The sequence below is a fragment of the Eretmochelys imbricata genome, chromosome 5 (assembly GCF_965152235.1).
Source record: "Eretmochelys imbricata isolate rEreImb1 chromosome 5, rEreImb1.hap1, whole genome shotgun sequence".
Lineage (NCBI taxonomy): Eukaryota > Metazoa > Chordata > Testudines > Cheloniidae > Eretmochelys > Eretmochelys imbricata.
Window position 1 is genome coordinate 24,527,034 of NC_135576.1, and position 14,214 is coordinate 24,541,247.

Here is a 14,214-nt window from a genome sequence, read left to right on the forward strand (position 1 = left end):
TCTTATGCAATAAGTTCTTGTGGCATTTTGTGGCGTGCGGAATGTATGCCCGTGAAGTTATGTCACATGTTTGCTTGTAGGAAGTCTTATTAGTTGTGTTGTGGCACACACTTTGTGGCATGGCAGCACTGAATTGTCTTACAGATAAAATGCACGTGACACAGGTGACTCTTGACATGTATGCCATATGTTTGACCCTCTCTATCTTTTGGATGGAACCTGTAACAACACTGATCATACCAATGAGGAGCAGGACTGGAATATCATACAAGATGATTTGGACAACTTTGTAAACTGGAGTAATAGAAATGGGATGAAATTGAATAGTGCACAGTGCAAGGTCATGCATTTGGGGACTAACAACAAGAATTTTTGGGGTCATATCAGTTGGAAATGGCGGAGGAGGAGAAAGAGCTGGGTGTATTGGTTGATCAGAGGATAACCATGAGCCACCAGTATGATGCGGCTGTGAAAAATGCTAATGCAGTCCTCGAATGCATCAGGCGAGATTTACAGTAGTGATAGAGAAGTGTTAGTACCATTATACAAGGCACTGGTGAGACCTCATCTGGAGTACTGTGTGCAATTCTGGCCTCCTGTGTTTAAGAAAGATGAATTCAAACTGGAACAGGTACAGAGAAGGGCTACTAGGATGATCCAAGGAATGGAAAACTTAAGTTATGAGAGGAGACTCAAAGAGCTTGGCTTGTTTAGCCTAACCAAAGATGGGGAAATATGATTGCTCTCTATAAATACATCAGAGGGATAAATACTAGGGAAACAGAGGAGTTAGTTAAGTGTCAAGGTGGACACAAGAACAAATGGATATAAACTGGCCATCATCAAGTTTAGGCTTGAAATTAGATGACAGTTTCTAACCATCACAGGAGTGAAGTTCTGGAACAGCCTTCCAAGGGGAGCAGTGTGGGCAAAAAACTGGCTTCAAGACTGAACTTGCTAAGTTTATGGAGGGGATGGTATGATGGGACTGCCCACAAGGTCATTTAGCTGAACTGCGACTGGCTGGTGATGAGACACTAGATGGGGAAGGCTCTGAGTTACTACAGAAAATTCTTTTCCAGGTGTCTGGCTGGTGGGTCTTGCCCACATGCTCAGGGTCTAACTGATCGCCATATTTGGGAATGGGAAGGAATTTTCCCCCCAGGTCAGATTGCAAGAGATCCTGGGGTTTTTTCGCCTTCCTCTGCAGTGTGGGCCAGGGTCACTTGCAGGTTTCAACTCGTGTAGATGGTGGGTTCTCTGTAACTTGAAGTCCTTAAATCATGATTTGAGGACTTCAGTAACTCAGCCACACGTTAGGGATCTATTTGCAAGAGTGGGTGGGTGAGGTTCTGTGGCCTGCAAAGTGCAGGAGGTCAGACTAGATGATCCTTTCTGATCTGAAAGAGTCTGAGTCTGTACCAGAAATATGAAATCTTTCATATTCCAACATTAAATAATCTGTGATTTCAGTGTATTTGTGCTTAGTTTTTTGTTGTTTTTTTTTAAAATGACATGCTGCTTTTAAATAAACGGCATACAGTGGTCCTTTACCATAGCTAGTTCTCTAAACAATCTGTTCATACAACAATTAACTTGGAGTTTTGCAGGGAGTTTCACAAATCAACACAATATTCCTGAGTGCTGTATTTTGCATTTTGAACCCTGATTCAGCTGACAGGTGTGAGAGATCACCATTTAACTAGAAAACTCCCTAGTTATTACACATATGCGGAAGATGAAGAGCCTAAATTATTCCAGCTAAGGTGGGCATTCATTTACAGTTGGTTTGTTTCCACCAGCTGTCTTTGGTAGAATATGGCTGTGTGTTATCTCACCCACATTTTAAACAGACCATACTCATTCTTTTGGATTCCTCCTGATCATCTGCCCCTCTCCCCCAAGCCTTTTTTTTTTTTTTTCCTTTCTTCCCCTGGACAGCATCTTACAGGAGAGTTGAAACTTGATGCCAGGCTTGCTGCAGGTCCTTTGGTGCATATTTTTTTTTTTTTAACCCAAACTTTGGCAATCCATGGACCTGATGATATCATATGAATCAAACTGTGTATTTGCTAGGAACGCATACCGTAACTATGTAGCCCAAACTAATTACTTAGATTTTCTCAGATAAAACATGTGACTTGTGTATGGCAATCCTTTATAACACCTACCTCTATTCAAATATAAAAGAATTAAACTCCACATTAAAGTGACACCATCTTAAATCACACTTCAGTCTTTGTTTTTACCTGCCAATGTTACAAGAAAAATCCTAACTTTTTCTACAACTTTTTCTCTACTCTGGGGATTTCAGCCGTCCATGGCCAGCCACTGTTATAACTGTACCAGTGCAAACCTCCAGCGGGAACAAGCTATGACATCAGTGCAGCTTGCTTGAAACTAAGGAGCAAATAGCATCATAACAGCTGCTTTGCCTGGCTACTCCAGGGTGTGCACTTAGCTGCCCTGGTGGCTGTAACCAGGGCAGATCCTCAGTGTAGACAAAGCCTAGCTTTGAAATTAAGTTTTGCTTTTAAGCACTGGAGGCCTCATAAATCCATTAACTATATAAGGGAGGGAGGTTTCATTGCATGTGCAATATTTTAATATAGAGATTGTCTCATGGGCTGCTTCTCCCCCATACTCTGACACGTTGCAGTATAGGTGTATATTAGTTGGCTTTTAATTCAGTTTAATACAGTAAAACCTCAGAGTTATGAACATGCATTAAACTGACAGGTCAACCACACGCCTCATTGGAACTGGAAGTACACCATCAAGCAGCAGAGAAAAAAAGAAAAAGCAAATACTGTAGGGTACTGTGTTAAACGTAAACTACTTAAAAAAAAAATGAAGGGAAAGCAGCATTTTTCTTCTGCATAGTAAGGTTTCAAAGCTGTGTTTAGTCAATGTTCAGTTGTAAACTTTTGAAAGAGCAATAACACATTGTTCTGAATTATGAATATTTTAGAGTTATGAACAACCTCCATTCCCGAGGCGTTTATAACTCTGAGGTTGTCCTGTAACTGTGAATAAGGAGGAAAAGTCAGTGTGATGTGACCACCCAAGTTCTCTGTGGACCGCAGCTTGAGGAGGTCTGAGCTGAAGGTAGTAGTCATTGCAGGCAACTGCTGTGCTGACTTGGGGTGTGAACATTGCTGGTGACCTTACTCACTAAAATGAGGGGAGAGGAAAGCTCATCCTGAAAAGGCCGGTTTGGTTGCTATGCTTAATTTGGGCTTTTGGAATAGACTGAATAATATAAACAGAGAGAGATTTTTGTGGTTATGTTACGGGTTTGTCAATCTGAGACTGAGATGGGACAGTCATTGTGCTGGTATCCCAAGAAAAAAATAAGATCACTTGTCCAGAAGGTCCACTCTTCACATTCAAAACTTTAGGTGTCTTCTAGTGTAAAAATACTTAACTTTATAAAGCTGCCAAAAATCTCAAGTTTGACAGGGCTACAACTAGATCAGAAATTCCAGATTCAGGTGGGAAGGGGATGAATTAAAAAAGAAGCCTTGTTAAGAGTGTGAGTAGACCAGCATAACAAAAGATCCAGGAAACTTCACCCTGTGCAGAAGGCCAGAATAAATCTGTGCACTACTATGGTGTGGCTGGAGTGTTGGGTAGTGGTTCACCAGTGGAGTGTCTATGGAAAGGAAGCAGTGTGAACAAACTGTATGCTCTACAGCAGGGATCTCTGATTTTGCTTAGACTGATTCTGAGTGCACAGAATTAAGAAGGAGCTGCAGGATACATAATTAAAATTAGTAGTCCTCATGTTCCACAGCAGTGTCATGGAGAGTTTGCAGCTTTCATGCCTACCTATAGGCTAGGGTGGTGGGGAGGGTTGTGCAGCAGCTTCTCCTCCTGATCCTGAACTGGGATTCCACTCCCCAACTCCTCTGTGCTTCACCTGCATATATCCCTGTTACTCGGGCTTTGTGAATGCACATCTCTCCCTCTTGGTATGCTTTGCTTGGTCATTCTAAAATTCTTCTTGGGGGCAACTGTTGCCTGGTGGACATTGTGATGGGTTGGATCACAGAAACCCCCTTGGGAACTGCCAACTGATGTGCCAAGACTACTTCTGCCCCTGCTTTCCCTGCCAGCTTGGGACTCCAGCACCCTGTCTTGCTGAGCCAGACATGCCAGTCTGCTCCAACACAGACCCAGGGTCTGAACCACGTGCCCCAAGGGTTTAACTGAAAGCAGCTTAAGAAGTGTTCCTGTCTTTAACACTCAGATGCCCAACTCCCAATGGGGTCCAAACCCCAAATAAATCCATTTTACCCTCTATAAAGTTTATACAGGGTAAACTCATAAATTGTTCGCCCTCTATAACACTGATAGAGAGAGATGCACAGCTGTTTGCACCCCAGGTATTAATACAGAGTCTGGGTTAATTAATATGTAAAAAGTGATTTTATTAAATACAGAAAGTAGGATTTAAGTGGTCCCAAGTAGTAACAGACAGAACAAAGTGAATTACCAAACAAAATAAAATAAAACACGCAAGTCTAAGTCTAGTACAGTAATGAAACTGAATACAGATAAAATCTCACCCTCAGATATTTCAATACGTTTCTTTCACAGACTGGACACTTTCCTAGTCTGGGCACAATCCTTTCCCCTGGTACAGCCCTTGTTCCAGCTCAGGTAGTAGCTAGGGGATTTCTCATGATGGCCCTCTCATTTGTTCTGTTCCACCCACTTATATATCTTTTGCATAAGGCAGGAATTCTTTGTCCCTCTGGGTTCTCACCCCTCCTTCTCAATGGAAAAGCTCCAGGTTAAAGATGGATTCCAGTTCAGGTAACATGATCATGTCACTGTAAGACTTCATTGCCCACTTGCCAGCACACAGGTATACAGGAAGACTTACAAGTAAAACAGAGCCATCTACAGTCAATTGTCCTGGTTAATAGGAGCCATTAAGATTTTAAACCACCATTAGAAGCCTCTGTTCATTGGCTGAGCCTTAGTTGGGGGCTATCAAGAAGGCCACGGCTTTATAAAGCAGTGAGCAAGCGACCAGGGACCGCTAACAGGGAGTTTGGAAAGGGGGCAAGGTACACTTGCCATTCTTTAAAACCTTTAAACTAAACTGTAATCAAAACTTCTTGATTTATACAAAAAACCCTATCATTAACCTAGGTAGCTGTAGGAGAAAATGCAGGCAGAAGCCCAGCAGCAGAGTGGGGGCTATCCTGTTTATTGCACTCAGTGTAGCATGTATGATTACCTGCCCTGTGGGCGGGTGGCATCTGTGTGCATTCGGTGCAAGGAGCTCCTGGCCCTCAGAGACCGTGTATGGGCTTTGGAGGCCACGGTGGCGGAACTGGAGTTGCTAAGGGAAGCAGAGAGGTATGTTGATGAGGCTTTCAGGGACACTGTAGATTTGTCCCCCCTCCGGTCAAGGAGGATGAAAGGGCTAAAGGAGAGCAGTTAACGGGAACAGAGGGAAACCTTCCCATAGTTGGGACCCTCCTTCCAGATGATGTTGGGGTATCCTCTCACAGTGAGGTTACCTCTCCGGGGGAGGGAACTTCAGTCACTAGGAAAAGGCAGGTGTTAGTAATGGGAGATTCAGTCATTAGAAACATAGCTGGGTTTGTGATGACCAGGAGAACCGTATGGTGACTTGCCTGCCTGGCGCGAAGGTTGCGGACCTCTCGAGGCATCTAGGTAGACTTGTGTAGTGCTGGGGAGGAGTCAGTGGCCGTGGTACGTGTAGGTACCAGTGACATAGGGAAGGGTAGGAGAGACGTCCTGGAGGCCAAATTTAGGCTGCTAGGAAAGAGACTGAAATCCAGGATGTCTGTGGTGGTATTCTCAGAAATGCTTCCAGTTCCACGCACAGGGCCAGGTAGGCAGGCAGAGCTTCAGAGTCTCAGTGCGTGGATGAGACGATGTAGAGAGGAGGGGTTTAGATTCATTAGGAACTGGGGAAACTTTTGGAATAGGGGGAGCCTATCTAGGAAGGATGGGCTCCACCTAAACCAAAGTGGATCCAGATTGCTGGCAGTTCACATTAAAAAGGTTGCAGAGCACTTTTTAAACTAAGAGATGGGGGAAAGCCGATTGCTGCGGAGGCGCACGTGGATCGGACAGAGACTTCTCTTAGAGGAGAATCTATTGATAGAGATTCTCTAGGTTTTAGTCAGGAGGAAAGGATGGAAGAGGACAAAGTATGGGCCAGATCAGATGAGAAACATTCACATAAAGAATCTGACACATCAGAAAAGTGCAGACAAATGAACAGTGACAAGTTTAAGTGCTTGTACACAAATGCTAGAAGCCTAAATAATAAGGTGGGTGAACTAGAGTGCCTCATGTTAAAGGAGGATATTGATATAATAGGCATCACAGAAACCTGGTGGAGTGAGGACAATCAATGGGACACAATCATTCTGGGGTACAAAATATATCGGAAGGACAGAACAGGTCATGTGGTGGGGAGGGGAGTGGCACTATATGTGAAAGAAAATGTAGAATCAAATGAAATAAAAATCTTAAATGAATCCACATGTTCCATAGACTCTCTATGGATAGTAATTCCATGCTCTAATAAGAATATAACAGTAGGGATCTATTATTGACTACCTGACCAGGACAGTGATAGTGACCATGAAATGCTAAGGGAGATTAGAGAGGCTATCAAAATAAAAAACTCAATAATAGTGGGGGATTTCAGTTATCCCCATATTGACTGGGTACATGTCACCTCAGAACAAAATGCAGAGAATAAATTTCTCGATACTTTAAATGACTGTTTCTTGGAGCAGCTGGTACAGGAACCCACAAGGGGAGAGGCAATTCTCGATCTAGTCCTGAGTGGACCGCAGGATCTGGTCCAAGAGGTAACTATAACAAGACTGCTTGGAAATAGTGACCATAATATAATAACATTTAACATGCCTGTGGTGGGAAGAACACCTCAACAGCCCAACACTGTGGCATTTAATTTCAGAAAGGGGAACTATGCAAAAATGAGGAGGTTAGTTAAACACAAATTAAAAGGTACAGTGACTAGAGTGAAATCCCTGCAAGCTGCATGGACACTTTTCAAAGATACCATAATAGAGGCTCAGCTTAAATGTATACCCCAAATTAAAAAACATAGTAAAAGAACTAAAAAAAGAGCCACCATGGCTTAACAACCATGTAAAAGAAGTAGTGAGAGATAAAAAGGCATCTTTTAAAAAGTGGAAGTCAGATCCTAGTGAGGTAAATAGAAAGGAGCATAAACACTGCCAAATTAAATGTAAAAATGTAATAAGAAAAGCCAAAAAGGAGTTAGAAAAACAGCTAGCGAAAAACTCAAAAGGTAATAAAATGTTTTTTAAGTACTTCAGAAGCAGGAAGCCTGCTAAACAAGCAGTGGGGCCCCTGGATGATCGAGATAAAGTCATCTCAGAGAAACTAAATGTATTCTTTGCTTCAGTCTTTACGGCTGAGGATGTTAGGGAGATTCCGAAACCTGAACCGTCTTTTGTAGGTGACAAATCTGAGGAATTGTCACAGATTGAAGTATAACTAGAGGAGGTTTTGGAATTAATTGAGGAACTTAACAGTAACAAGTCACCAGGACCAGATGGCATTCACCCAAGAGTTCTGAAAGAACTCAAATGTGAAATTACGGAGCTATTAACTATGGTTTGTAACCCGTCCTTTAAATCAGCCACTGTACCCAGTGACTGGAAGATAGCTAATGTAACGCCAATATTTATGAAGGGCTCTAGAGGTGATCCTGGTAATTACAGACCAGTAAGTCAAACGTCAGTACCGGGAAAATTAGTTGAAACAATGGTAAAGAATAAAATTGTCAGACACACAGAAGAACATAAATTGTTGTGCAAAAGTCAACATAGTTTGTGTAAAGGGAGATCATGTCTTACTAATCTATTAGAGTTCTTTGAGGGGGTCAACAAACGTGGACAAGGAGGATCTAGTGGACATAGTGTACTTAGATTTCCAGAAAGCCTTTGACAAGGTAACTCACCAAAGGCTCTTACGTAAATTAAGTTGCCATTGGATAAGAGGGAAGATCCTTTCCTGGCTTGAGAACTGGTTAAAAGACAGGGAACAAAGGGTAGGAATAAAGGTAAATTTTCAGAATGGCGAGGGGTAACTAGTGGTGTTCCCCAAGGGTCAGTCCTAGGACCAGTCCTATTCATAAATGATCTGGAGAAAGTGGTAAACAGCGAGGTGGCAAAGCTTGCAGATGATACTAAACTGCTCAAGATAGTTAAGACCAAAGCAGACTGTGAAAAACTTCAAAAAGATCTCACAAAACTAAGTGATTGGGCAACAAAATGGCAAATGAAATTTAATGTGGATAAATGTAAAGTAATGCACATTGGAAAAAATAACCCCAACTATACATACAATTGATGGGGGGCTAATTTAGCTACAACTAATCAGGAGAAAGATCTTGGCGTCATCGTGGATAGTTCTCTGAAGACATCCACACAGTGTGTAGCGGCAGTCAAAAAAGCAAACGGGATGTTAGGAGTCATTAAAAAAGGGATAGAGAATAAGACCGAGAATATTTTATTGCCCTTATATAAATCCACAGTACACCCACATCTTGAATATTGCGTACAGTTGTGGTCCCCTCATCTCTAAAAAGATATACTGGCATTAGAAAAGGTTCAGAAAAGGGCAACTAAATTATTAGGGGTTTGGAATGGGTCCCATATCAGGAGAAATTAAAGAGGCTAGGACTTTTCAGCTTGGAAAAGAGGAGACTAACGGGGGGATATGATAGAGGTATATAAAATCATGAGTGGTGTAGAGAAAGTGAATAAGGAAAAGTTATTTACTTGTTCCCATAATATAAGAACTAGAGGCCACCAAATGAAATTAATGGGTAGCAGGTTTAAAACAATAAAAGGAAGTTCTTCACTCAGCACACAGTCAAACTGTGGAACTCCTTGCCTGAGGAGGTTGTAAATGCTAGGACTATAACAGGGTTTAAAAGAGAACTGGATAAATTCATGGAGGTTAAGTCTATTAATGGCTATTAGTCAGGATGGGTAAGGAATGGTGTCCCTAGCTTCTGTTTGTCAGAGGGTGTAGATGGATGGCAGGAGAGAGATCACTTGATCTTTACCTGTTAGGTTCACTCCCTCTGGGGCACCTGGCATTGGCCACTCTCCTTAGACAGGATATTGGGCTGGATGGACCTTTGGTCTGACCCAGTATGGCCGTTCTTATGTGCTTATTAATGACCCACACTTTGCATAACTACAACACCCTTTCGTTTCCTGCAATCTGTGCATTTCGTAATTAAAATATTAAAACAGCTTTAAAATTTTTTTTGCAAATGGACTTGTGGCTCAACATAAAAAGGAACTGTTGTCTGAAACATGGCTGAGAAATGCTTGGATTTCCCAATGCCAATCGTCAGCTCCTGGTGTTTCTGGAAATGCCAATTCCTTCTGTTATAAAATGGTGGGAGGGGAAACTTGCTATTCTTATTTTAAAAAAGAGTCTGCCCTCCATTCTGAAGCGCATTGAGTCATTGTGTTGCAGGTTTCAAAACGCTTGAGACTGCTTGGTATGTTGTAATGTAATTTACAATAATATAAAACTTTTCAATTTTAAAATAGAGGCTATTCTACTGTTAAGATGTTGAGGTTTTTAATTAGAACTCACTTTTTTACTTGAATGGGCCTTTAAGAGTAGGCTCATGTTCAACATTTCTTTGGTATAGAATATTGCTTGGGGGCTCTGGATCCTATTGTGAATTGGCTCCTTATAAACACCTTAGATTGAAAGGCCCCCAAAATTCTCTGGGAGCTAATCTGTGGGAGCAAATTAAATTTTTTTAAAAAGGAAAAACCTCTTTTAAACACTATTTAAAAGTGCGTTCTAACCCCCATTCAAAGTTATAATTAGCCTAAAAGTGAACACTAAAAATTGGGAAAGAATTCACATGACCAACTCCATGTTCTATTTCTAGTCTCTTTAAAGATCATTAGGGGTGCTTTGTCTGCTTGTAAAAAATACATTATGGTAAAAAGTGAAATAGCAACACTGACTAGACCACTTTCCCCATTTGTGTTTGTGATTTATGCGTGCCAGAGCTTGACTTCTTTCATGTATGTTTTGAATTAAGTACATTTTAAGATGTGACAGTGTGAATTTAGCACTCCCATCCACTTGTGGCTCCCTAATAAACAGATTCTGGGGTTCATTCAGCCCTGCTCTCCAGTTAATGCTGGGATCCCTCTCTACCAACTAAACTAATACTTGGCTCTGGGTCATGCAGGATGCTCTCAGCTTCCCATCAGCTCTTTTGCAGGAAAAGTAGCAATGGTTCCAGCTTCTCTACTCCTATTAAAGAAGTAGAACCAAGTACCACTCTCTTGCACAGAAGGGTAGGGGCTCCTGCTGGTTCTTCCCCTCTTGAGAAAAGAAAAGCAGCTTAGAGGAGACTTGCCTTTCCCACTCCCTCCATAGAAAGAGCTTGTAGAACACTGGCCCTACTCAGCTCACTCACCTGAGCAAAATTTGTACTCTCCCGGGGCAAGCAGGTGAGTAGGTTTTCCAAGTCCCTGCAATTTGTGGTGCAGAACTCACTCTCTTCTATAGACTGCTGTCACACACCAGCTTCTGCCATCTGGTGTCGTCACTTACTGCTGACACGGGGTGGATGGATGTTCAAAACATGGTGGCCCTTTGGGGCTTCCTTTAAAACTAGCATACTCATTCAGCTATGCGTTGGGTACCATTGAGTCACCAGTGGAGACTCCACAAACGTATAGCTTTCTGCTGGGGGTGGGGGAGAAGGGAGGGAGCAGGTTAGATGAGTGTGTCACTGTAACGTTTAACCATACCAGCATTTAAAATGATAACCATGCCACCTGACTGTCTGGGAAATAGAAAGCTCTTAGAGGAACAGAACAGGCTTTCCTAAGTCTCAATAGAAAAAACTTTCAGTATTTTGGGTGGGGAGTTTAGTGGTGAATCGTGAGCTATTTGCTTCCTTACAGGGCTGCATACAACTTTATCTTAATTGCTTTTTGCTCTAATAAGGACAGATTTACTGTGTGTTGACTTCAATGGACGTTTAACCAAGACCGTTGGAAATTCTCCCTGAGTGGGTATTGGCTTACGCCAAAAATGCAAACATGTTGGGGAAACTGGTTACTGCATAATTGTGCTCAAAGACATGATTCCAATTTATAGTGTAGGCTGAAGAATAATTATTTCTGGCTTTGTTCCTATCCAACACTTCAGCTTGACTTAGATATGCTGTCAGAGTTGGGGATCTACTGGAAGTTTATGACCTTGTTGGGGAGAAGTGGGAAATATAGCTGTGTTGTAATATGGTTATATTTATAATGGAGATAAAACCCAGCACTGACTAGGCTAATATCAGTATATTAAAGTGTGACTATAAGCAAGGGTTTGTCTACATGGGGGAGTTACTCAGTAAGCTATGGTTTGAATTTAAGGCACTTTAACTACTCTGCACTAACTCCTCATGTGGACACTCCAGTGCACACTCAGAGTGCCCTCAGGTGGCTTAGCTTAGTACGCTTCCAAAGCGCATTGAGCTAATGTGCACAAAGGTGCTCAGTAAGAGCATCCACATGAGGAATTAGTGTGGAGTAGTTAGTGTACAACAACTACTGTGGGCTTTTTTTCCCCCATCGTGGACAAGCCCCAAGTCAGCTGACCCAGTTAAATACCGTTTCAAAATTTGATTATGACCCAGTTGTGTCCCTGTAAGTGGGCTGAAACCTTTGACTTGGCTATTGTAGTGTAACTTTAAGGGGAATGGTCAAGTAGGTAGGACCCATATCTAGTGTTGAGGTGTGTGCATTCATACAGACATTTTCATTAAAGAGCTGTGGTGAAAAGTTAGTCTTTGATGAAATCTTCCCTCCCATCCCCACTATGTTGGTATCCAAACATTGTTATTGCTCTGATGCATCAGAGAAAGGGAAGAGCCAGAGACTTCATAAAATCGTCAAGAGGCCCTGCTGTTGCCAATCTATTTTACATGGAAAGTGTATGGATGCTATAATGATGGGCAGTGGTGTTGTAGCTGTGTTGGTCCCAGGATATTCGAGAGAGAAGGTGGGTGAGGTGATGGCTTTTTTTTAAACCGACTTCTGTTGGTGAGAGAGACAAGCTTTTGAGCTTATACAGAGCTCTTCTTCAGGTCTGTGTAAGCTTGAAAGCTTCTCTCTCTCACCAAAAGAAGTTGGTCCAATAAAAGATATGACCTCACCCACTTTGTGTCTCTGTGATGGGCAACAGCACGAAATCTGAAGAAATAGATGGATTCAAAAGAAGCAGGATGTGAAACTTGCCAGTCTGTTTATAGCCCATGCTAAATAGAGTGCAAAGCGTAAACAGTATAAAGGATTAAAAAAGCCCTTAAACTGTTAAGAAATTTACAATTACTAATGTGTTGGTAACAGGAAAGTAATTTTTGTTAGGTAAAAAGATGATTTTTGAGCCCTTCTTAATTTTAAATCAAAACAAAGTTCAAAGACATGAGTTTGGAAAAATTGCAAAAAAATTATAATAAATATCAAATGTATTTGGTTATCCCTAAAAGGAATTAAATGTCATATTAAATAGTTTATTACTATAATTTTAAAAACTTATCTGTCTGTCTTTACTGTGATGCATTATATCATTTCTGTAAATAGAAACTTCTTTTTAGCACTAATCATTTTTTGTTTTTAATTCAGTAACATTATTTAAAAACCTGGTTTTGTCAGCTCGCAAAGTTGTCAGAGCAGAAATAAAGGAATGGATTTATTTTGAAAGTGACTGGTTCAGTCTGAGAAACATGAACTGGCAAAGACACTTTGGAGAGGGTTAGGTTTTGTTTGTACTCGGAACAAAAGGCATTCCTATGAATAGATTCTAGGATGTTGATTACAGAACAAATTGTGGCTTATTTTATCAGATGTTTGGGTTCCCCTCCTCTGTAGTTTAAGGAGTGTGAGAACAATGCAGGTTGAAGTCCATTGTTTTGCATGCAAGGAAAGCTCAAATGTGAGCTCTGACCAGTTTGGTAAGGTATTAATTTTTATTTCAGTATCAAAGGCCCTAATCTCCAAGGGGCTGCTGTAACTCTAGACTGAGAGGCAAGCAAGCTCCCAGCTGAGCCCAGAATTCAGGAGGCACAGAGATGACATAAAGCCGTGCTTTGCTAGCTGCACCTCTTGAGCTATATCTCCTGCACTGTATAGCTCAGACCCTGTTTTAAAGAGCATAAACCCTTCAGAAAATGATAGGTACCCTCCTTCCCAGCCCAACTCTCCAGGGAATGCTTTATGCTCATCGGTGGTTTTTCAGACCTTGATTTCAGGACACATTTTGTTACTAAGAGCATCCTCAAATCTCCAGAGCTATCTAAGTGCTTCTGTGGACTTGGGGGTGGGAGGGAAGAGTTTGCTATGTTGATTTCATAATGGATAACTGCCTTTATTTCAAAGGGGGTGAGAGGGCTTCAGGGTTGAAAAGACAGATTTGTTGGGTAATGTGAGGTCTGTTTGAGTGACAGATGTTTATGGTGAACCTGTCTTTTGTGTTGGTTATGAGGTAGTTTTTTAAGAAAAATTTATTCATCTTGGTTTTTTCTTTTTCATACAGATGTGTATGAAAAAGACTGAAAATTGCTATTATAAAGGGTCACTTTTTTTAGTTGGAGAGAAAAAGCAATATAATGTGCTCAGACTTGTACTGCTATTAGATCACTATATATAAACATAAAGGATGAAATGGCAGAATAGACTAAAGTCATTTATTACCAAAGTGGTCACTATTTTTCCAGCTAAATCTTGGGATCTGTAAGATTCCAGAACACAGCTTTTTAATGAAAATTTAATGTCTATCTAACTTATTTGTAAACACAATGAAAATATCATCACAACCCAAGCATAGAAAGGTCAATATCTTGAATTGTCTGCAGAAGCAAACTTGTAACCAATGTGGATCATGGAGTACAGTATAGGTATCAAATAGCTGTTGAAAAGCAAGTTGGCCATCTTATTCTGTGTTAGCTTAACTTTCTGAGTAGTCTTCAGGTATGCTTTTTGTGGGACTAATGTCCATATCAACTCTTCAAGATTTATGCAGCTCAGTGTGATGCTTTACACGAATTAGCTCATTAAATAATTTGTATATATATATTTTTAAATAGACTTCAGTTAAAAAACAAAAAAGGGGGAT

The 14,214-nt window shown here is 41.1% G+C and overlaps 1 protein-coding gene across 1 annotated transcript in view; it reads left to right on the forward strand.

Annotated features, from left to right (window-relative positions):
* The window catches only part of RAI14 (retinoic acid induced 14), a 130,968-nt gene that overhangs the window by 14,443 nt on the left and 102,311 nt on the right, over positions 1-14,214 (forward strand). The gene's annotated exons all lie outside the window — the stretch shown is intronic.